General features: G+C 42.1%; 1 protein-coding gene across 9 annotated transcripts in view; it reads right to left on the reverse strand.

Moving 5' to 3' along the window:
* Nucleotides 1–26,567, reverse strand: part of LOC117539835 (RNA binding protein fox-1 homolog 3-like) — a 440,361-nt gene that overhangs the window by 251,217 nt on the left and 162,577 nt on the right. The gene's annotated exons all lie outside the window — the stretch shown is intronic.

Here is a 26,567-nt window from a genome sequence, read left to right on the forward strand (position 1 = left end):
CTCTCTCTCTCACTCTCTCATCCCCCCCTCTCTTCACTATCTCTCACCCGCTTGCTCTCTCACTCTTTCTCTACTGCTCACACTGATGCCAGAGATTCAGCAGCTACAGGGGAGCTATCCGCTCCTCATCGCTGCATGTTACCGAAAGAGGGAGGGCATGGTCGGACCTCCCACCCCGCCCACGCCACCAGACCCCCCCCCCCCCCGCCCTCCCCTACACACCTTCCAATGTACAGAGAAAGAGAGCGCTTCAATTGAATGAAAGCAATCCCAGTGGCATTGAGGCAATTATAGCGGCTGCTGGCGCTGTTTTCAGCTTTTTTTCCCCCGTCCTCCCCTCGTCTTTCCCCGGTCCCTCCGTCCCTCTCTCCCGGGCCGGTGGAGGGTCTGTTTTCTCTCCCTTTTAGTTTCTCCACACTCCAGACATATGCCACTATTAATGCAGCTTCTGTCACTTCAGCTGCTGTTGGTCAGATCAGTTCTGCCACCACCTTGAGAGTCTGCCTCCTTCCCTACCTATCTGCAGCTCCACCAAACTCCAACAACTACAACCTGCTCCAGGAGCTACTGATGGGGGGTAATGCATTACTGCATAGTACATGTTTGTCTGTAACTGAATTACTATGATGAAAACTGAGCCAAACAACATGGCTGATGTTCAAACAAAGAGCAGAAAACAGACGTCTTGTGATCAGTATTGTCCTTATTAGATTAAGGATTGGTGCAATAAATGTGGTTTATCTTTATATTGTTATTTGACTAATACTAATAGTGCATCTCAGGTGATGTTACAATCAGAGTAGTCCAGCATGCATGGAACTAATTACTTTCAGCAGTGAGTAATTTAATAAAGTCAGGCATTACTTTTTCAAACAGTAACTAGTAATGGGTAATGGGTAAGGCATTATTGTTTTTGAGTAACTACCCCAACCCTGCTGAGATATATCAAATATATTAATATCCCCGGCCTTGATCGGGTCTTTCTAGGTTAGCTCGCCAAACAACACGAACGACTCAGGAGAAACTTTAATAACTGTCTTCTGGGTCTGGGTGTTTTGATGCATGCTGCTCCTGTATTTTCCTCCTACCCCTTTTTGAAACTCCAGCAGCACGTATATCACCAAAAATACGAGCTGTAAGTCAAACACCTCGGCCTCTAATCAGGTAGCCCTCCCTCCTTCCCCTTCGCCCCCGCACATTGCATCCCTCCAGCCACTACTGCACTTTATCTCCCCTCAATTAACATCTTCTGAGCGAGCCGCTATTATCTTAACCACACAGAGCAGAGAGGTCCTCCGAGGAGACGCTGTGGAGGACGGCTGAGCTGTGGACAGAGGGCTCCCAGCTTCAATTTGCAGGCCTAATTAAAGCCCGAGTCAGACATGACAAACTGCGAGCTGAGGTGCTCCAGAAACAAACAGAGACAGCCATGTTGCCTGTGCGGCTGCGTGTAGCCCGGAGGGTTCTCTTTGTGAGGATTATCTGCCAAAAAACAGGCACGTTCATGTCAACGTCATGACAACATCATCTAAATCTCTTTTGACTGTTCGCTCGGTTTGATCGTGTTTATTTTCAACCCCTCTGTACAGGCATCCCCACTGTGTCATGGCACCCGCTATAAATCATACACCATATGAAGAGACAGAGGGAGACGATACCAACTCGCTAAAGCTCAAGGATTCCTATAAAATATATAATTGATATGGTTGTTTGACGTCACGTTTGTATGGCTAATTTCCGTTGTGTATAATGCCCCCCACTCCCTGTTTCATCAGCGTTGTTTCCCTCACCAACTTCAATTCCACCCCATGAAGCCATCAAACCACCCATTAAGCCATCAAGCTGCCCTCTTTGTCCTTGCTCCCCCGTTTGACAACAACAGTGAGAGCCGGTATCAGGTCCTCCTGCACTCTCACCACCGACGTAGCCGCGCAATTTGGCGGACCCTGTCGCAGACTTTGGCTCAAGCCAGACTATTAAGGGTATTCTATTACTGTTGGGTTAACCTGTCACGCTTGGCTGTGGCTCTCTTTATTGTCTGGCCGCTCTGAAAGGGCAGGGGATAAAACTCCATCAGCGGGACAAACGACCACACATGCCGCCATTCATCAGACGCCTGGGGTTTCCCCCCTTGGACGCTGGACACCACAACCTGCAGGGGTAGCCTTGGCTCCCCTTTTTTTTTTTAAACGTGAGCTACCGGGGGGCAATCTAAACAGCCGAGGGCGGAGAGAGTGGCGTTCTTTGGGCACATAAGGTTTCACTCCTTAATCATGACTCTGGGAATAGCAGTTATATCAGGGCTGAAGGAGATAATGTATTGACTAAGATCAGGTAGGCAGGCGGTGTGGGGGAGTGATTAAAAAAGCAGACTAGTGATCAGTGGATGACAGGGGTCAATCCCCTGTTGGGCAATTAGGGTTGTGGCCTTGGGCTAGGTACTTAGCCCCAACACACCAGCTAGATACTCCACTGTGAGAGTGGATAAAATGTCAAATTCAACTTCACCCTCCGCAAAGGTTCAAAGCAAGGAGATGACAGCGAACGCTTTGGTTATTAAAAAATTCATATCGTAATGAAACAGCCGTGTTCCATCTTCACACATCCCCCTCCAGCAAACACGGCGCTACTTTTTTCATGGGATCCATCAAGGGAGGGCCACAATTAAGTGACTAATTTGATTAGGAGATAATGTGAGTCCCACTTAATGGAAAGGACAGACTTCACAACATAGGCAGATTAGTTTGGTGGATGCCTGCTTATTAATTAAGACAGCCTTCCGTGTCCATATTAAGTCAAATGCACAGATGCAGTTTTAATGGGTCAGAGTATGTGCAAGTGAGACAAATTGTATGTGCAAAAAGACAGAAGCTCCATGATGAAAACTGAAAATGACCATGAAATGTTGTAATTAAACTCGAAATAGCTTCTTAAAATGTGAAAGGTAGCTGGGTCTGTTGTTAAAACAAACCCAAGTTCTCATCTTAAATGTCACTGTTCTGCGTCTGTGTTCACGCTGTGTGTCATCGTACACCATAGCAACAGCAAGTCATTATACTCACTCAAATGACTTCTCTTTCTGCCATTCAGTTTTATTTTCCACTGCAACGTAAGCCCTTTAGAAAAATACCTGCTTCTCATTTATGATTTAATCTGCATGCTGAGCCACCGCCACAACTCGTGCTCCGTCCCTTAGAAGATTTGATATAAACAGACAATGAATAATTTATTGATAAACTAGTTTAATGTTTGAGCAAAAAGCAAATAAACAGTGCCAATGTTCTCGTCTGTGAACTGTGATTAGGGCTGAATTCCTGCCTTGACTGAGCAGCTTTAATATAAAGGAAGACATATTTAGAAAACATGGTTCCTGTGCAAACAACTCTGTACCAAAGTCATATTCTCTCTGCTTTCTAATGAGATACATATTTCCTGAAGTCCAACAGATTTGACTTAAACAAACTGAAATGTTGACTTGAATTAAATGTATTATGTCAACAAATGTCACATTACTGTATTAGGTTAATTGAAAGCAATAATATTAAGTTGAACCTAATCATTTGTATTCAAACTTAAAGGTCACTTATTATGCAAAATCCACTTTTTCACATATTTTACATAAACATGTGTCCCCTCTGTGAAAAGAGCTTCTGAAAGTTTCAGGAAAAAAGATTCGCTCACTTTTTGTCCTGAACCATTTATATAAAAACCGAAAAATGAAAAAAAAATCAGAAAATGAGCTGATCAGATTTTGGCCACTTTATGATGTCATAACGATTAGTTTGGCTTTGTTGGTAACCATTACCCAATAACCAACCAAGGTAGCCCCCCCCCCATATTATCACCTAAACCTCCTCCTAGAGCACCACTGTGTTCTTTTTAAACACATATGACATGCTGCAATGCATGATCTGTTTGGTATTTGGAGCCAAACACTTCAGAGACATGTTTTGTTGATCTGATAACTATAATATATTGATGAAAAACAGTATAATAGGGGACCTTTAATATTATTGCTTTCAATAACCTAATATGGTAATGTGAAATATGTTGATATAATACATTTAATTAAGTTAATATTTCAGTTTTTTTAGTGTCTGTTTATATCCTGCATGCCTCAACAGTTGCACATTGCACACCAGACGGATATCCAGTGCGGCGATTTGTGAGTCCCCGTAGTAATAGGTAAAATCCACAACTGAAAGCATGAGAGATTACTGTATTTGTGTCAGTCCTTGAGTTTGTGCTCGCCGGCTGGCTAGCGTGGTTAGCCGCCGTGGTGCTCTGTCATTCCGGGCACACGGCACACTCCCAAGCGCTCTATTTACGGTGGCCGGATCCCTGCTGTGTGGAGCGGGAAGAGTATAATCTCCCAGCGGTGTTGTTGGAGGTGAATCTACCGCTGTCGTCTGTGCATACCAATGGCAACCTCACCTCTGTCTCAGGATGTATAAAGAAAGGAAAAGAGCTGCACGCCAGACCTTGATGCGTTAAGAAGTCGGAGGGGGAAATGGTGGTGTCTGGAAACCCCCAGTGGAGAAATATATTCAACACTACGGTGCCAGTGTTAGCACTTTGGCGGCTGCTACTCGCACCACCTGCCTCTGTGCAGTCACACTGCGCTGGATTCAATCAAGCAGCCATGTAAAACAGCGACGTAGTGTTTATGCACACCGCCACCTGCAGACACACTTTGAACGCTGTGATCGTCTTACACAACAATGTGAAGGAATTTCCTTTTACAAATGGAACATTTCTGTTAGGTTAAGGAAGATAGGTTAAACTGCTTTTAAACCCATTGTTTTTGGATTAAACGGAAAGGGATCAACTCCCCAAGAGAGAACACACAGCTCTGAAAATATGTTAAGGAAAGTATTATTGCCATGTATGTTATGATAAAGCCCCAGAGTGAGGAAACGAAATGGAGCCACGCGAGGGGCTAGCGTCTGCAGAGCGAGGTGTCAGGTGACTTCCCTCCTGGCTATATGTGCGTCTCATTGGTATGTGCGACGCGTCGAGGCCTTGGCTCTCCTCCGATTATGATGTCTGCTGAGAGCCGGGGCCAGCCCAGGGTGAGAGCCAACCCGACAAGGCTGAGACGGAGGGAAGATTCAGAGAGCCTCTGTTCTCTCACCGGGGGATCCCCCACATCATTTAGCGCCTCATGCAGATCGCTGCTAGTGGCAACACAGCCCTCTGGGGCCGGGGAATTAATGTACCAAGCAATGGCAGAAGTGATTTATTAAAATAACACACCCTGATGAGAGAGAGGATCCAGGGTTGCTCTCTTTCAGCTCGTCCCCATATGCCGCTCAGGCAGGAAATGGAATCGTATAGGTGCCGCGGCGGGAGAAGCCACAGAGGAGAGAGTGAGAGAAAGTGGACAGCCACTACACAAATTGTGCAACAATCTCTGCTGTCATTGCTTATTTATTTACCCTCTTTCCATTTGAGTCAGGCCTTGTATTAAATTGATCCCTCCTGCCGCGTTTTGCCTTGTTGAACAAGCGCAAAGCCCCGTTAAGTGTCTGTGAAAGGCTGGTGATTGTGTTGGTGGCGCCCCGGGTGCGCCGCGGTCGTCCGCTCCCCTCTATCTCCCCCGGACAGACGGGATTAGAAGCAGGGAGAGGCGCTGAATGACCCTCTGGAGGGGACAAGAGACAGGCTGGCAGTGAGCAGTTTGATTTGGGGGCTCACACACACACAGACAAATACCAAAGCCAATGCACACACACACACATACCATGTATACATCACTTCAGGGGACATTACATTGACTTACATGCATTTCCTGGAGACTTATCCTAACCTTAACCATAACCAACATATGCCTAACCCTAACCCTAAACCTAACCAAGTCTTCACCCTAAAATTAATGATTCCCCTCATGGGGACCTCCAATTTGTCCCCATAAGGGAGGCGAGTCCCCACATGTGACTGTGTAAACAAATGTAGGTCCCCACAAGTATAGTAATGCTAGGCCACACACACCCACACCCACACCACACACACACACACACACACACAGCACGCACGCACGCACGTACACACACACACACACACACACACACACACACACACACACACACACACACACACACACACACACACACACACACACACACACACACACACACACACACACAGTTTAAGGTTGAGCCTAGCCTGCCCCCACACAGATGCACAGCCTTCCAGAGGCTCTGGCTAAATATGCACTTCTCCATGAGCAAGCAAATAGCTACTGTATGTATACTCTGATGAACATCTGCTGTTTTGCTAAACATCTGCTGCTCACATCTAAGCTCTGATACTTTATATGTTTTTATTGTTTTTCATTAAGCCACTGGGAAAATTGTGTGGATGTATGCCGCCCTGCATAGCACTGCTGAGTGGTTCAGAGAGTGCTTAGGAACGTATGTGGTTCCCCTACTAGAGCCGCTGATGGGAATGCACAGTCAGACCTGGATTTGTACACAGGAGGTCTCGCATTTACATACATTTACATCTTAGACATTTAGCCGACACCCTTATCCAGAGTGGCTTACTATACAAACACAAGTGCACTAATTCCAAATGACTGAATTGCTCTCCAAGCACCTGACAATAAGGAGTGCAAAGGTTAAAATACGAGGCGCTAGATTATAGAAGACAAGAGGTGGAATGGTAAACTGAACGAGAGCCTTCTGCTGGGAGACACTGGGTGGAATCAGGCTCAAATGTAGCATGCATGTTGTGGGAATGTGGGATTTTAAGTTTTGCTCCTTTAGGAAAAAAAAAGATGCCTGGAAAATAAGTGTACTCTAGCGCTCAGATCCCTGAGAAGCTACAGCACATCTTCCAGCCTGCTCCATCTGATCCACCGAGCCCCGGGGGGGTGTTACTGTACGGCTCCCGCACCAAAGCAACGGAGCAGTACTCATTCACATAAAGCAGCACACTTTGATTCCATTCAGATGGGATGATTATGATGCCGGGCACCTTTCCTTGGCGGGGCAGATAAGTGGAGAGGCTCCATTCGGCGTTTACATCTCAGACACCTCATCAAACACTGGGTCTTTGTAGTCATGTGTTATATTTGAATAAAGCTAGCTTTTTTTTAAGCGGGTTGGAAATTCATCAAACCTCTCGGACGATGAGGCCCTTGTCTCTCCAAGCAAATAACTCTTGGTTACCCTATTCAAATTGAAAGTGGCAGGGCTCAAATCAAATCAAGTCAAATCAAATTGTGCAGGGATGAAAACATGGGGAAGTGGGTGTGTAGGGAGAAAGGGTGAGAAAACAGTCACATTTTCTCTGGGAAGTTCTTTCTATAATAGCTCAGACCAGCAATTTGATAAATAGTGCAGTTGCTTTTCCACAAAGGTAGCTTTAAAGCAGCAACAGTTTTTATTAAAGACTAATTCAAGTGGAAAGGAAGGTAAGGGGTGAATACAAATTGAGATTTGCAGACTTGTACAGTATCACGCAGAACTCAATATTATGACCTTTTTATTGTGAATAATTGTGTCGCTGAGTGTGTGATATAAGACATATTTCAGAAAGATGCAGATCTTTATCTTCAATATAGGAAGACTCACAAAAGGAAACCTAAACCATATAGAAACTCACAGCACCAATGGAAAAAATATGTCTCACAATGACACGCCATTGAATTACAAAAGTGCATTCTGTCTGATGAACGGTTTCAGACGGTAAAAAGCAGCGGAACGCAGACAAAAGGCAGACAAGGGAGGCAGACTAACAGGTACAGAGCGAGAGGCAAACCTCAATTCGTATCGGGTTGCCTCTGCCTTCAACTTGAACTTTGACGTCGGAATACAATAACAAACGGGTTGCCATAGCAATAACGGCTCATAACTAAGTAGTATGAGAAATGGGAGAGCATCTCGAGGGTGGTGGAGAAGAAGGAGGGGGGGGGGGCTTCCAGCTTTTATCTGCCAGTCACAATCCTCCATCATCAAAGCTCTTCTCCACTTTCAGTGCCAAGACTGAAAGACACCAGTGGATCATTAGTCTCCAGTGAAGAAGACAGTCATTTATCCATGTGCTTTTTTTTTTATTCCACAAAAAAGGTTTTGTGTGAAAAAAGCTAGAAAGAGAGTCATCTTTTTCTCAGCAAGTCAACTTCTCCGGGCACTAGCCCAGCTCCCTTTGGGCATCCCATACAGGTATCAAGCCCGGGGTCTGGCGGGCTCCTCTCTCTGTGAAGCAGCCTTTGCAGCACATCAATACGCTGAACCTTTTCCTGCCGAGTACCTGAGTTCTCCTGCATGAGCCGCTCCTCTTTTATCTATTCTGTTTAAAGATACCGCGAGAAGGAGCTTGATTACCTCCCGGGACAACACGGCTCCTCTTCAAGTTTGCCAAGTGAGATAGTCTTCAGAAGTTTGTTGACAGATCTCCGCTGTGGCGGGAGGGGAGCGATGGACAGGGTAACCTTGGCTCTCCGAAGGACAAACGGAGAGTTTTGAAGAGATCAAGCAGGAGGGATTTTGTTTACGGAGGAGATGGACAGGAACAGGATGTTACGGAGAACACAGGTGTGCATGAAGAATATATATAGAGTAGCATACTCAGAGCTTTCTAGGATGTATATCCTTCTAATGCATCAAGCTCAAATGGCACTCCAGAATCCCTTTCATATTAATATTAATTTGAATAAATGCTTATGGGGAAGGGAAAATACATTTCCTTGACGTGTGTCAAGGAAATGAGAGAGTACATTTAAATGTGTAAACTTGTCGTTTCTCGACATTTCATTCCCCCTGCTGCATTCAGGCATTGCGTGTTCCCGTACAGTCAAACAAGAGTGCTTGAGAAAACATGAATGCCTTAGAATCTGTGCATGTTGTTTATCTGAATGCCTGGTAATATATTTCTATAGTAAAAGGGAAAAAGTGTTTCTCACGTAACTTCTGACAGGTACACAACTCTAACAGACAATCAGGCCTTCAGCATTTAGGATGCAGTGTATTGGAAGTGTGACAAAATGATGAATATGCTTTTTATATTCTTTCACAATCATTTTAAAGCAATTTTTTTTTTAAATATACAGAAGCTGTGAACAAGTAGATACATAATGTGATTCAAGAAATTCAGTGTTTGCTCAATGATGTGAACATCTGGTCAAATGTCATTGATCAGAGAAGTTTATTAGGTTCATATTTTTTTTAATAATCTATACAGACTATTTCCAGGCTGCAATGTATAAGGAAAATATACAGAATATACACTTTAATTGGAAAATAAAGTTTGATTATACACATATCCCTTTGTATAATGTGTACATACTGTTCATGTATGGAAGCCCTAAGAGGCAAATGAGAACATACATTGATTTTCTATGTATTTAAATTGTTTTATGTTTTCAATTTGCGAAAAAAGTTCCTTGATATTTTATTTCCCTCTTTGGAACAGTTTGGGGAAAAACACAGTACAAGGCACTTAATGATCTCATACATGCAAGTGTGACATACCCATATTAACACATAGGACCGCTATGTGTAAACAAGGTATTGATTGATTGATTGATTGAAAAGTTTATTAACAGCTTGTATATTGGGTACAGTACAGTACAGCTCAAAACATACAATTGTTAAGGGGATGCAGACCAGAGAAAGACTTTCGTCTTGTTTACATCAGGGTCCCCCATTTCCAATTCATCATGTCATTTAAGACATATATATTTACATACAGGTGGTTTTTTACATAGCCTACAGATTGCGTATTTACAATTTTCATCTTAGATTTCGTTCTAATACATCCTAACCGGACATTTAAGACATACCAAGTCTACAGATATACAGTTAGTAACAGAGTCTAAAATGCGAGTATATACATAGATGGGGGGGGGGGGGAAGCTGTCCATTGAACGACAGGTTGAGATTTGTACCATTACCGGGGCCAGTTTTGCAATGCTCTCCCCCGAAGGTGCTCTTTAAGAGAGGTTTTGAAGGTAAGTATAGTTTTACTTTCCTTTACAGTTGTGGGAAGAGCGTTCCACCTTGATGTGGCATAATTGCGAAACGTGTATTCCCCCTTTTTTTGTGCCAAATCTGGGTTTCACATGATTTGTGGAGCTCCCTCTGGTGTTATGATCATGGTATTCCTTGACCTTTGGGAAGAATTTTGACATGTACATGGGTACCATAGAGGTGTAGTGGATCTTGTAGACCAGGCCCATTGCAAGTAGCTGTACTCTGTCGTCTACTCTAAGCCATCCTAGGTTGTCAAAGTGGGCAGAGGTGAGGTGGGTTCTAGATGAAAGGTCAAGCAGTAGTCTGACCAGTTTATTTTTGCGATGTTTGGTAATATAGCTAATGCTAGCTGTGCAATAAGCATGTATACAGGCTAGTATAACTAACGCTAGCGTGTATGCTAACGCTAGCGTGAATGCTAACGCATTTTCTCATTGAGTTTAAACATCTCCAAATGTCATCACGTAAACAGAATAGGCTACATGTTACTAATCCTTACAGTGTAAGTGTAAGGCTTACACTTTACAGTCAGGGGCGTCGCCTGGACCTGAAAACATTCGGGGCTTAGCCCACAGTGGCAGCGGTGCTACAGTGGATTTTTTTACTGCAACACTCCCCACATGCACACACATAGTACAACCGCGACTGTTACAATGAAGGCTCGATAATCAGCTCACGGCATATAGGCAGGGGTAAAGTGCTATTTTTTATGAGTGGGGGGCGGATCTCACCTCCTCTAGGGGGGTCCAGGGGGATGCTCCCCCGGGAAGATTTTTTTTTTAATATTGAAGTTAAAAGCATCAATCTGGTGCACTTTGAGAGCAACATTAAGAGATCTATGGATACATCTCTCAACACCCATATGAAACAGAACTGTAAACAGATTTACTTTTTCTTTATGGATATTTTACAAATCACTCATGTTTTACTGCCATATAGTAGGCTATTTCATAACTGTTTTTCCTTTATTCTCTTTTTTTTTTTTTATAATATAATGATCATATGAAGGTGTGCCGCGGAAATAATCTTTTGAATAATTTGTGACCAAGCCGTTTGAGACCCACGGAGATAACTTAGACTAAAGTTAACTATCTAAACCCTCAGAGAGTCCTTTAGCTCACCTGAGCCCCTCAGTCTGAGAGGAGAGCTCTCCTCCAGCTTGTTGTGGAACCAACAGCAACAGCTCCGTATGTCCGTTAGTGCAGCTAGCTAACCAGATGCTAACAACACGGTCCCTGCTGGCACCGGTCCCTCTCTCTCCCTCTCTCACACTAAATGTGCTATTTACACACACACACACACACACACACACACACACACACACACACACACACACACACACACACACACACACACACACACACACACACACACACACACACACCACACACACACCCACACACACACACACACACACCCACACACACACACACACACACACACACACACACACACACACACACACAGAGCCGAGCTTGAATGACACAAGCACACGTTTATTTCCATGCAACTCTCTGATTGGTCTGGTGTCATGCCTCTGTTGCATTCACTGAACACAGGAAATTACAGTCCTGCCGTCCTCTCTTGTGTCATGATGAGGTTCACGTAAAGCACGGTTAATGTATTATATTATTGAGGGAGAATTGTCCGGGGCTACAGAAAAAACATTCAGGGGCTAAAGCTCCGGATGCCCAGGCCAGGCGACGCCACTGCTTACAGACATTGCTTTCTGACAGACTTGACCCTTTTACTATTCAGGTTGCATAGGGGAAATTAGTAGTATACTGCCATGCTATTCAGTTCACTTTCTCCTACTTCCTGTACCCGGTTTCCACTTTCAGTACACATTTTACAAAAATATAAATGTGCAAATATGAAACATACAAGTCAATATCACCTTGCTATTGGTAGCTGAACTGTCAATACCCCAAAACATATTCTTAGATAGAAATACCTAATGTTTTGTTATTTAGACACAATTAACACTTATAGTTTCATGTCTTGTTACATAAGAATAGATCATATTTGTTAAGTGTTATTATGGGAGAATTACTATTCTTGTGGTACTACTGCCTTATTAGGCCCATATTGAGCAAAGCATATTAAGACCAAAACTCATGTACAACAACTTCCTTACTTGCAATAAATAAGCACTAATTAGAGGGTTATTGAGGAAAAACTCTCAACTAATGGCTTATTACTTGTAGAATATGGTCATGTAGAATAAGGCATTAATACGTGTTTTATAATGATTAATAAAGAGCCAATATACTGCTCATATGCATGTTAATTAACAACTACTGTAGTTGATGGTTAATTTGTGTACCTTAATATAAAGTGTTATCAAAAGTGTTGCTTAGATCATTTTCCTGAGTTCCTTTATTTTCCATTCCTTTGTTAGTTTTTTTTAAAACACTACAGTAATGTGAAATAATGTGCTAATACACAATACATGTGGGTTGTATGTGGAGAAAGGAAAATTCTCCTCAAAGAAAACATGAATATTTGTAGTTGTATTTAGAACATGGTGTATTGTTGCGCTTATGTTAAATCAACACTTAAAACTCACTTTTTCTCTTTGGCTTTTGTTTAATTATCTATTTATTCATTTATTTAGCTATTTATTTATTCATTTAGTTCTTTATTTTAATATTTATAACATAGGATTTCATAAAGTATTTTTAAAATAGTTTATAGATTATTCGAATATAGGAATAGTAGATAGGATTACTTAAAATATAGTACCTTATATTTCATATTTTTTCCCTTTAGACCCTTGTGGTTTATTCTTAAAAATCCTTACCCTTACACACCCCCCATTTTCCCTCTGCTGGTCTATGGCCTTGTAGAGGGTAACGGGGTACAGAGTCGCTTAGATAAGCAGGGGAGTGCATCTGACGAAGAGATAGGTTGTTGTGCTCCCTATCTCTGTTTCTTATCCTATATCTAATAGAACTGCTCGGGTCTTGATAGATTGAGTGGGGAAGTTCATGAGATCTTTCTAGAGGGTTATCAAGAATAACTTTTATCCAATGACCTTTTCCCTCTCTGTCTGTGTATTCTCTTGTTCCGATTAACCCAGCCAAATCTTTTTTCTTGTTTTGTATCTATATCTACGCCTGGAACCGGAGTCGAGGCTGATCCTCTTGCTTTAGTCCTGTGTCTTGGATCCTCTATCCTGAGTTCTGGATTAAGTCGTGGACTTTGGGTCGTGGCTGAACCTGTCTCTGCGGTCCTGCCTTGGGTCTCGTCATGCTGCTTCCCTGATGGCTTCCACAGGATTGTAGCTGACATCCTCGTGGATTCATCTTCTTATTACAGACACATGCATTTCCTAACATTCGGTCTATTTGCTGTAAAATGTATTATCTCTTAGATTTACACACGGCATCTATTGCACGTCTGCCCGTCCTGGGAGAGGGATCCCTCCTCTGTTGCTCTCCCTGAGGTTTCTCCCATTTTTTCCCCTTAAACTGTGGGTTTTCTCTGGAAGTTTTTCCTTGTACGATGTGAGGGTCTAAGGATAGAGGGTCTAAGGACAGAGGGTCTAAGGATAGAGGGTGTCGTTTTTCTCATACTGATATTCTGAACAATCTGTGCTGTTGTATTTGCTGTAAAGTGTCTCTACTGTAGGCTATTTTTATTTTATGTACAGCACTTTGGCTCGACCAAAAATCGTTTATAAATGTGCTATATAAATAAAACTTGATTTGATTTGATATGAAAAAAAAACATCCATTTATTTTACACCTGTGCAACAAATGAAAACAAATCTGAAAACCTTGGAAAGATACTACTGATGTAACTATAACACATGTATTGAAGTCACGATCACCTGGCTTAGAAAATGGATCACAACATGTTTTTTCTCTCAATATCCTTACAGGGCTATATGAAAGCCTTAAAGCTCACCTATTATGCACAATTCATGTCTTTTATACATCAACACGTGTCCCCTCTGTGTAAAGAGATTCCGAAAGTTTCAGGAAAAAAGATTCTCTCTCTTTTTGTCCTGATCCATTTATATAAAAACCTGTCTGAAAATGAGCTGATCAGATTTTGGCCACTTTGTGATGTCATAACGTTTTTTTTGGCTTGTGTAACCATTAGCCAATAACCAACCAAGGTACCCCCCCCCCCCCTTATCACCTGAATCTCCTCCTAGAGCACCATTGAATTATTTTTAACCAAATATCTCTCAGAGGGGCGTGGGGAGGGGCTCCTTATTTTCATCTAAAGTAACAGACAGAGAATCAGCACTTTTGAAACAGGGCTGAAACAGAGGGGATTATGACATGCTCCAATGCATGATCTGTTTGGTATTTTGAGCCAAACACTTCAGAGACATGTTTTGTATATCTGAGACCTATAATATATGGATAAAGAGTATAATAGGGGACCTTTACAAAAAACATGTACAATTCATAAAGCAGTTTTCACACAGATGTACACCAAGCAACTCAGCATTGGGAGTGCAGCGTATTCGGACAAGATGATGAATACACCATACATCTAGTCAAGCCTGTATAATGGATCCATGTGTCAGGGCGTGACTTTGAAGTGTTTCCTGAGGGGAACTGTTTGTCTCCTGGCCTTTATGAAAGCTGGTTGGTTGTACAGTATATGTGTGTATGAAGCTTTGTAGCTGCTGGGCTCCACAGGTACGGAGGACCATCCATCACACGGTGCGGCCATTATACACAGGCGGGGGTGGAGTTGGATAATGCTCCCACTGCTGCCACCGCCGGGGCCTCGACCGCTCGCGGGTCAAGCGTTTGGCTGGCAAGCAGTAATCAAGCTAACAGTGGGCTGCCTGTCTGCGTGACAGATAACGTCACCCACACTCATCTGTACACAGGAGCGCAAGGCACCCTACACACACACTCAGTATCCTACTTTGCTTGCTAAAAAAAGCACATGCAGGCAGCTGCAAAGTTTATGGTAATGAGAATACAACCTGCTGTTTTTCACAACAGAAACCCAAACTAACAATGAGTTTATTCTCCTAACAAGAGCTGTCTAGGTTCCCAAGCGCCTAATATAGCTCTACTTTGATTTGTATCATGATTAGGTTCTCCCTCTAATGGAAGTATTTTGGGCCGTTGTAACTTGTTTGCACCAGTTGGCCACCGTATTATATCTTTCATAGTTTTTTTGGACAAACAAATATATGTAGTATGGAGGCATTAGGTTATCAGATAACATGATCAATGCGTTGTTGGTTTTGCTTTCTTCAGGGTATTTGTTTATACAATAAAGAAAAAAGATAAAATAACACCAGTGCAATCCTTTCAAGCTGCTGTGTGAGATATGTCTGCAATAATACAGTAACCTCATTAACTTCAAACAAGGAAATGAGGCAGAAACGGAGCCGAGTTTTCCTCCTCTAATTGTGAAACTAGCTGAAGAGTGAAGATTCAAAATGGGCGAGTTAAATATAAAACTGTCTCTTAAACAGTGGAGAGCTTTTAGAGATTCAGAGCTCAGCTCACCGGGGATGACTCCACCTGTTCAACACATCCGCCTTCACCACTCAAAAAGACATTATAGAAAAAAGTGTAAAAAAAACCTTACAAAATATGTTATATCAAGCTGTCATTTGTTGTTGCTGAGCTGACCGAAGAAACACATGTAAAGCCCAATTACACACAAGAATGCAACCAGCAGGTGAAGACAACTGCATGCTAGTTTAATGTAAGCAAGGCTGTCTTTGTTATAGTTGCTAAATTAGTCAGGGCCGTCACATCACGTCTACCGAACGTCAAAACATCTGCTGTTTGAGCTTCCGAATGGCAGGTGGAATAGGAAGCGGGTGAGACGCAGACGGGTAAGGAGACAGAAAGAGAAGGAGACAGAAATAGAGGACAGCAGATAAAGAGAGGGGAGAGGATGTGGTGAGGAAGCGGAGCGTAGTAGAGCCGGCCGCTGGGACTGTGAGGAATGAGCTGGCTGTGCTATAGGAGGCCTTAATGAGCATTCTCTCTAAACCCTGGAGAGCCTCTCTGCAGCTCTCACCCAATCTCTGTATTTTCTCTCAGCCAGCAAGGTACAGACACGCAAAGCTGGCTGTAGCGCTCCGTATGCACAGATTCATGCAGAACATAAAGATGCAGACGCAGGACATCCTAAACCCTCGCTCGTAACCAAATCACAAGGCTACACGACAATCCTCTCTGCTGCTGCGGACAACACTTAATGTCTTGTTCTATTTCCATTCCGTTGTGTTAAATTGGTACAGAGAAGTCAGTGTGGATCCTAATAAACCAATAAACACCCCTGCACCAAAGGGATGAGTGTAGCAGCCGTGTTCAGATAATGGCCACTTTATGCATTAGCAAAACACCTGTAGTAATAATGGCTTCCCATACTGTAGGTCCGTTTCATTTCTTCTCTCTCCGCAGACTAATGTGCCCTTGATTTCCTCTCACTTATCACTCCTCCCAGCTGTAGTTATGGATGGAGGGGCACAACAGTTAGTTAACCCTTGTATGCGTCTGTGTGTGGAAGCCTCGGGTTTTTCATCCCCACCCCCTAAGCACAGGCCCGTTGTGTTTCCCCGGGAAATGGCTGAATGACAAGTTATCCGGCAAATCCTGAATTATGGCTTGACGCGCACGGGCCTGAAACATGTAAAAATAATGAACAACAGGGCAAAAAAAATAATATTCTGGGGGAACAAGTTGCTGAGGCGATGGGGTAGGCTTTAAATCTGACTCGGGGACAGGGCAGGAGATGAGGCAGGAAGAGGGACTGTGTCTATGATGTTTGTTTTCCGTTTTTATTGAGTGCATATGAAGGATGAAGAGAAAGCCATCTTTATTTAACAAAGCGATTAGACCTATTTGTTTCCTCTCAATTCCAGCCCAGAGTGGCTATGAAGCAGCGGCCCCCGAGCTGGACGGACCTTGGAAAGCATCCAGGGGCCTCGGAACGACTCACTCTCATTAACTATTAACCAGCAACCCGGGCCTTAAATCATCTGGCTGATCCCCAGCCTGCTGACCCTGCTGTGGATGGAGGAGGCAGCAGCAGCAGCAGCAGCAGCAGCAGCAGCAGCAGCGCGGTGTTTCATCAGAGCGAGCCCACCGGACACCCTGCTGATTTAATAGGCTACAATTACAGTGCTTCTGACACAATATACGGCAAATATTTATAGATCTCCCTCCCATCATCCCCACAGCCAGCAGCGCCGATACATTTTCTCATCCACCAACCTGCTTGGCAAACGTGTGTTCCTATGACTAAATTACATTTTGTGAATTCAGCTCTGCATTGACCAAGAGGCCAAAGCATATGGTAAATGCTGCATCGCCCGCGGCTACTCCACCACGTGTGCAGCACATATGTACATGTTATACAGTAGGCAGCTCCTATACTCATGATGCAGCTGTTTGTTACTTATTTGAAGAACTGCTTGACTATAGTGTGTCCACACAGCCGTTTTTCACCATGGTTGTTTGGAAATACTTTCCAATAAAGAGCGAGTGCTTGACGTAGTCTGCAGCCGCTTCGAGTTAGCGCCGCACACTGTTTTTTCTTTGAAATATATATTTTGGCCGAGAAAGTATGGCTAACATATGCAAATGCGTTACAATGGCACAAAACATTTCCTTTAGGAGAAATGTGCTGTGTTTTAAGAAAGCCTTGTAATGAGGAACTACCCGCCAACATATGGCTGGCCTGCTATTTATGTATATCCGGTCTGATTAAGTCAGGTCTGCTGGCCCCAGAGTGTAGCAGCTAGTTGATGGTGACTGGAATGGGCTACTAGGACGCCACGCAGCCCAATCAAGCACAACGTTAAAAAAATTAGACAACAGTCCCCCGAGAACCGGGCCTTGTTTTTATCGCTTCGTTAGAGACGACATGCTAATGTGCATTGTACTATAAGTGGATCACAACTGAGAAAGTGCACAGAGCTCTGGGTCGTAATCAATCATACCGTTGATGTCTATTGATTCTGTCCGAACTCATTATGACATCCGAGAGTCGCCTGGCCTCCAATGTGTCCTTACGTTGGTGTTGTTGGGGACCCGGAGATGTTGGTTGCTCAGATCAACATGCAGTGGAAAGTTTTTAGTCACTGTGTGCCTGAAATTGAACTTTCATATATTCAGCCAATTAATGCAAATGAATTGCAGAGGATGCGTTAGTGTAATAATTAACATATATATTTTCATTTTTCAAAGCTATAGAGCCGTGGATCATCCTTTACAATGACATTTGCTTGTTTACAGGTTCTCAGCTAAAATCATATATTATAACTAATACTAATTATTCCAGTAAAACAATATATTTGTCCTGCATCACCCTTGAACCATCCCTGACCCCTGATACACACACTTACAGTATACACACACGCACACAGTCCTCTCTAACTAATCTTGTCGTGTCACTGGCTTTTCCTTGAAGGTCATCTCATTGAAATGAAAGTCCCCTGGAGTGAGACGGCAGACTGGAGTTTGACTTATCGACAACACTTCTTGGAGAAGGGAAAGGATGCAGAAAGAAGAACTTATCAGCCTCATAATCACACTTTCATTTTGACTTCATTATTCGGTCTGACATCATGTTCATAATTGATGTTCTCTGTTTAGAAGGGGCTTGTTATTTTGCCCAAAGCAATCAGCGACAGACTGATTTTTTATATTCCGTGTCAACACGAAGCTGTTGTCGCAGTTGCGAGAAGCAATTAACTCACGATATAAATAATTTTCCACTTTGAATGTTGTTGGTTGAATAAAAGTAGTAAGGTTGCATGACTATAAGTCATGTTACCCGCCATTTTCTTTTGGAATGGAGTGCAGCTTTACAAGGAAGACAGAGACACAGCCATCGTCATGGTTGTGCTTTATCTACTAAGTCAAAATGCATTTAAAAAGTCCCATTAGCACAGTGGTTCTCAAACTTTTTCTGTCAGGCCGCCCCTTTGGAGAAAACAAAAGTTGGGCCCCCCCAACACAAATAGTCACTTAATGGGCCAAGTTAACATTTATTAAAATACATCAATATGAACGTGAGCATTCCTTTGCTAGAACAGTGATAATAAAACAATGCTTCCCCCGGGAAGACTTTTACATATTGAAGTTGAAAGCATCAATCTGGTGCACTTTGAGAGCAAAATGAAGAGCTCTATGGATACCTCTCTCAACACCCATATGAAACAGAACTGTAAACAGATTTACTTTTTCTTTATGGATATTTTACAAATCACTCCCCTTTTAAACTTTATTCTTGTTTTACTGTCATATAGTATTTCATAGCTGTTTTTCATTTATTCTCTTATTTTTGTATAACTATAATGATCATATAAACATGTGCCTCGGAAATAATTGTTTACATTAATCATGACCAAAATGTTTGAGACCCGGCCACTAGCTCGCTAGCACCAGAAGCTAACAACGATATCCGGTACCGGTGCCCTCTCTCTCTCTCGCTCGTGTGTGCACGCACACAAAATGGCTCGTGCCACACACACACAGAGCCCAGCTTGAATGAAACACAGAGACCCAGACTTACTTGTACTGTACTGTATCATATTATTTTCTAATCAATCATTTTTAAAATTATGATTTCTTTTTGGTTTTTCTCCAAAACCATTTGTCCTCCTGGTCTCTCGCCCTGTCTAACCCTAACCCTGTCATGCCTCTGTGCCCCCCACTTTGAGAAACACTGCATTATCATGAAACCTATTCTAGTTGCTTACAGGGGCCTTATTATGCTTTTGGTGGTTTTCCATTGCCAGTAGTATGTGTAGTTTTGTGTTGTGTGTGCATGTAAATGGTCTGCAAAGGCTAAAATCCAAAAGCTCCCTCCAGGGGGAGTTTATCACTCACACACCCCTCCTGCCTAAAACACTTGCACTTATTTTAGCTAGCGCTCCGACACATTGTATGTGATTTGCTAAGGGTCGGGACATTTCCAACACATCCCTAAGCTGTTGACCAATCACAACAGAGCCAGCCAGCTAACCAATCAGAGCAGACTGGGCTCTGGTTTCAGACAGAGGGTGAAAAGAGGTACTGCAGCACCCTTTTGGCCTTTTTGTTTGCTCCAGGCTGCTTGCCTTCCATTTTGTTACATCTCTATTTAATAAACTCCTTATAATTATTACCAATTCCAACTGGTGTGTGTTGCTTTTCCTCATCCCCTAGTGGGGACGTAACATACTGTATGAGAACAATAAAGAACTTGTTGAACATTAAAGCATGGAGACATGTCACAGTAGAGGCACATAATGTAAACCTGAAAATTAGCATAATATGTTCTCTTTAAAAATGGCAAACATGACATGGGGATGATAGTTCAGAGGTTGGTACAAGACAAAATAAAAAATCTCATTAGTTGAGGAAAAGTCCAAATAAAAATGTAGCAAGTTTAAATAATTAAGCAGTTTTTATGTATTTAGCACTTTAGTAAAATGCTCTCAGTGAAAGCGGTGGTAATAAGATATTAAAGTTTAGTTCAATAAGTGGTTTTATTCCTTCCAATATAACTTTTCTGTCTGATTTATTATTTTGCAGGCAGAACAAAATAATCCATCAGATTGATTTGAAGGGAGAACATCAGAAGGGGCCCTATCAGAAAAAAGTGCTACAGAAGAACACCAGACTCAGTATCATAGGAGTATTGTAAATGATGACAAAATAAATGACAGTGACCTCTACGTTACCCATCAGCTGCATGGGCTTAGCTCTTTCAAACACTGACACTGTAGAAGAAGCTTAGTAAGAGTTAATGATTCAGAGCGAGTCCTGGTGGGAGGACCCAGCAGGGTAAAGCCGGCCTGTAGGAGTCGGCCTGCAGGCATGTAGGAGGCCTTTGTGCCAAACACAAGGCCGGATCCAGCACACCACCGCACAGTGACAGGAAGATACCGGGCTGTCCTCCTACTCTGTACTTCCTGAGATCAGTGTGTGGTGGTGTGTGTGTGTGCTAACGCCTTCTAGGAGGTGGTGTAAATATATGTATACTCCATACGTCTACTGTAAACAGAGCGCCCCAGTGCAAACACACTATGTGTATATGTTGTATAATATTACTTTGAGCTCTGTTTGCTCGCGCTCCGGTTTGTTTGGTAGGCAGTGTGGATGTTTTGGGAGCAGAGTGGTGTGGAAGCGACCACGGAGTCCTCCACAGATCATGGCTGGCCTTTGGACCAGGCAGGCAGTGTAGGCCTGCTGCACTTCACACCCCCCCCCCACCACACACACACATATAGCAGAAGTGAGCTCAACGTGCCCCCTGATTTTAGCACTGTGGGTGGCAGAAGACAGGATATACCAATAACCCATTTTTCAATATTCTCCTTTGAGAAAAATAAACATTGTAATTTCACCAACCAAATAAAACTGCATTTTTGTTTTCTCTATTACACTTGAATGACTTTTCAGATTTTCCCTACAAAAAACATGTGATAAACTTTAAAATAATATACTATTTCAATAGTTTAATAAAGTTACTTTTAACCTTTTGTTTAAGGTACAAAAAAGTTCAATTATACAATAAATTCAACAATAATTTGGTTATTAAAACTGTGTTTGTCTCCAACAGTAAAATATTTGATGCAACAATTTCCTTTTGATAATACTGCTGAACCTCTAATTGCCTAGTATGAAGTGTTTTACTTGAAATTGAGTATTTTGACATGATTTAGTGCTACTTTTACTCAAATAAATAATCTGAGTACTTCCACTGATCATAATCCAGTATTTTAATATATATATATATGATTCTGAAATGGGCCTTTAGGAATAACGAGTACTTATATTTTTGGCAACTTATATGTGTATATGTATACTGTGTTACAAGTATAAGTGCAGCATTCCAAATCTTACTGAATTACAGTTAAGTATTGCTTATTTTCTTAAGTAAGACATCTGAGTACTTCATCCACCCATGCATTTAAGTAGGTGATCAAAAGATCTTAAGTTTTGACAGAACTGAAAAAGCTTATTTTCTGGAAAGACTGATTTTGAGGCTTTCGTGCAAATGTAAAACAAAGAGTAAATATTCATTTAGTGAGTCTGTGTCCTGGATAACATTGATACAGTCTCCATACTTTGTTGTCTGGCAAGCACTAGAAGCCCTGATAATCTCTGAGATCTATCCTTTGACTGCTTTCCTGGATGTAATAAATTTGGTTCGTATTAAATCTACTCGACGATAGAAATTGCAAACATTTTGGAGCCTGAGGTATTTTGATTAGAAGATGCATTTTCCGAGAGAATGGCTCGGATCCAAAAAATGACTCACATAATGTTTTTATTTACATGTACGGTCAGATGGTTTTTCCTGGCTGTTTCCACGAGGGATCAACTTGGCTTTGAGGCCTGGGGCCTCATTTATAAAGGGATATACGCTCAAAAAATGGCGTACGCCAGTTTCTACGCAATGTTTCCGATTTATAAAACACTAACTTGACGGGAAAACATGTGGTCCTCCACGCAAACTCTAACCCTTGCGTACGCACTAAGCACAACAACGGGAGAGACGAGAAACTGCGACACCGTTGGCAGAAGGAAGAATGGAGAGAAATATGTGGAAATAATACCATCAATAAAATGTTACCTCTCATTTATCATATATGAAGAATTCATTTTCAAACATTGATTAAAGCCAATCTTAAAATGATTAAACAAACGCCTGTTTGAGACTCCTCAGTGCACACAAAAACATAACTTGGATAAATAAATAAATACGGATATGTTATTGAAAACCACCTCGAATATGTTGTGTTAATGTTATGAAATGTTTTCTCATAAATGATGCGGTAAGCAGGAGGACAGAATTACGTCTAAACTGACGCCGTTGTGCATTTCTATAGGTTGTAGATACGAGCATGGTTTTATATACTATCACGTTCAATCGTGTTTTATGCCGTTTGCCAAGACTTGATAAGTCGCTCGTAAAACACAGGAGGTATGGAAACTAAGAACACCATATGTGGTCAATTGTACAGCTAATATAACACAACACATTAGTTGTATTTCCTTTAACTGGTGGATATAGGGTTGCTGCGGGGGGGGGATTGAGACGCACAGACTGCAGTGGAGACGCTGCGCACAGCTGATCGACAGCTGGGATACAAACCACCAAATACAAAAACATAATTCAGATCCAGTCGTCATGACTCCACTCCGGAGGGATTCCCCGTTCACTTCTTACAGTCTCTCATCAAGGGGGGGTCTCCTGTCCCCGGTACAAACACACTGCCTGAGGAAGGCTATGTGTATTTATTTTGTCATTAACCTTTTTCGGGCCATTTATTTATTTATTTTGGTGACGATCAGACCTCCATGCTGCTACTCTGGTTCAAACTGCATCCACCAAACAATGTGATTTATCTCCACCTCCCCAAAATAACCAAAATCTGACACGGTGTGAGATGTCTTTTTTAGCTGTTCTGTCGTCATTTCCTGCGATCTTCTTCATGCAGTCAGTCAAAATGAATGAATGAATGGGCGTTTCTTTGACTATTTATAGACAAATATGGGCGTTACGTGAAGCCCGCAAAAGCTGCGCCGCATTTCGAGTCGGTTGTGATTTATAAAGGGAAACCGGCGTAGGAAGTGCTGTACGCACTTTCCTCGCCGGTGCGCAATGTTTGGTGAATCGGAAAATGTCAGGGAAATTTCTGTACCTATTTTTGGGATTTCTACTACGTAAGCAACCTTCCCACGTGAATCCTACGCACAGCGTTATAAATGAGGCCCCAGATGAGGTTGCTGCAGAAAGTGCAAAGAAATCATAGTATTGGACCAATTTTAATATCAGATTTGAATGCATTCACTTTGTTTTCTCATTATTTGTTTCCCCATATGTTTCATTCATAAAGTGCACCATTTAATGCTTGTGTTTTCATAAACTTGCTCCATTATATTTCGGTGTGTAGTCATGTTTCACTGTTTCCTTATGTAACCATCATTTTCCTTATGGGTAATGTTATCATTTCAATATTTCTTCTTTTTTGGTGCTTGTCCAAGTGGAATAGCCTATCACACTATATTTGGTGTGAGTATACTTGAACTCTCCATCCAAGTGTGCAGAACAGAATTTCCCACTGCACTGTTGCACAATGCTACATCGCAACAAATAACTTAAAGTAGCAGAGTCCTTCTTGCCTCTCACAAGCCAGGAGCTTTCTGGTGTGTTTAGTGTTAACACACACACTCTGATCTGGTTGGAAATGTTTTTTTCTCTAGTGGCCGTTACAGCAGTGCACAAGGAAGCATCTAATTTCTCGAGTGAGGTGTTTCTACGCATCAAGTTCGAGTCCAGGTAGCTCATTAAAGTTAAAACATAGTGAATGGTAAGGCCGTATACCATGGCAATCGACTTGTGTGTGAAATGCTATTACTTAGTTGACTTGGAGCTACCAGTTCTGTTGATTTCAACTTCTGTTCCTCAACCGACACTCTCGCATGGCAGAGGGAATTTACAGAAGTCAAACATCCTTCATAGCGTGTCGCTTGGCTGCTTGGATCTTGCATCGGGGGAGGGGCACTATAATGCTATGTGGAGGTTCCACTCCCATGCATGTAGGGTTTGATACCTCATATATGAAAGAGGGATTAAGGTTATTCATGTACAATATTTACTCCTCCGCAATTTAAAGATTCATATTGACAAATTTAGAGCATTGATATAGGAGCAACAACTATTCTTCATATAAGGATTTTGGTGTTAGCATGTCTAACACAATTAGCTAGTTAATGAATACTGCTGATAATGCCCCCCACCCACAGCATTGTCACACAAAGCATTATGGCCACCGCCAGGTTGACCCTAGCTCTAGTCAGCATTGTTGCTGTTGTATGTTTGCGCTGTTAGCATTGCTAACCGTTAGCCGCAGCTTAATCCACGTCCTTGTTGAAAGCCCTGTGGAGATAATCCTTCAATCAGAAAACTGATCTGAATTTGGGATTCCACATCGTTAAGGTTAAGGAAACAAAAATAAATATATGCATTTTTGGTAAATTAATATCCCCCTCATTTCTACACTGTCCTCTGTAAATAAGGCTATATGTTGAAACACTGTGAACAAATTACAAGCAGGGATTGTTTTGGGTTAAATTACATAAAAGTCCAGCATAGTATGAATCACTAGCATAAGGATTTTCTAACAAGATAGATGGCAATGGAGTGGCCCAAGAATGAGTCCTTAAATCAATATGAGTTAGCATTTTATATATTACAATTCCCTAGGAGTCAATGGTTTTCTCAACACAGTTTTGGTTAGAAGCCTAAAATAAGGTCTATGGTAAACACAAGCTTACGAGATGTTCACGTTATGTACTACAACATAACAAACGTCATCAAATACTTCACTTGTAAATGTCTGAAACGTATATGTGTCATAAAAAATGTGGTTGCCAATAAGTGACTAATTAAACTACTAAATGTTCACCTTTAGCTTTGTGGTGACGTAGTTAGTTTATAGTCTAATGATAGCCTCATACTTCTGCTGATTGCATTTATGCAAGTGGTGTTGATGTGTGGATATAACCCTGCTGAAGAAAACATTTAAAGGTGGGGTAGGTAAGTTTGAGAAACCGGCTCGAGATACACTTTGTGTTATATTCCATGGAATGCTCTTAACATCCTGATAGCAATGAATATCTTAAGTGCTTTGACAAAAAATCCATTAAAAAACTTTCATCTGTGGAAGCCGTGGTACTGTAAAAAGCACGACCAATCATTTTAGCCGGCCCGGCTAAAATAACTGGATGGCCTACCTGCCTGTCAGCCTTCCATCTGTGCACAAACTTATCTCGTGCCCTCATTGGTCATGTGCGCATTTGTGTGTGTTGGAGGAGGGGCTCTGTGAGGAAGTGGCTGATTAGTTCCGACTGTGTATCAAATTCTAGCGCACTCGAGCTGGTTTCTCCAAAATTACCTACCCCACCTTTAAGTATCATAAACCTAAGTATAGTGTTGGCTAAAAATCTATTTTTTCGGCAATATAACGAAATCCAATTGGGAAATCCCATTGCTTTTTGTCTAGGGAGCCGTTGTGATGCTAACTTCCAGGTTGGCCAATAAAAATAATCATCACTGCACAGCTCTGTAGTGACCAGGCTTACGTTATTTCTGAATAACAACCTGTTGGCTATAGGTTTCCAACTTAAAAAATGTCCCTAAGCTTGAAAGAAAACACAAAAAGCATCATTCCTAATAAGAATGCAACAACTTCCTATATCACCTGACATGGGCCTATTAAATGTTATTGCAGTGCTCCAAAGTCAACAAACACACAAACAGCCTGTAGACCTGTTTTTAACTGCCTGCCTTTCCTTCTTTACTCCCTGACAGCTGGCAATTTTAAAGTCTGAATGTTAAAGGTTTGGAAAATCAGTTCAATCTGATTACCTTAGGGTAAGCAGCAAACAGCAAACAGCAAACTTTATCGAGCAAGGAGAGTGAGAAAATAAGTAAAAATAAATCTCGTGAACATATTTTGACAAATGTAATGATAAATGGAAGTTAACTGGTGGATGGAAAAATAAGTGTAGGAGTGCCGCTGCATGCTGTCTTTTTTTAGAAGGAAATAAATGTTTTGAAAGATATTAACACCATCCATCACGTATG

The sequence above is a fragment of the Gymnodraco acuticeps genome, unplaced genomic scaffold (genome assembly GCF_902827175.1).
Source record: "Gymnodraco acuticeps unplaced genomic scaffold, fGymAcu1.1, whole genome shotgun sequence".
In the NCBI taxonomy this organism is placed as follows: domain Eukaryota; kingdom Metazoa; phylum Chordata; class Actinopteri; order Perciformes; family Bathydraconidae; genus Gymnodraco; species Gymnodraco acuticeps.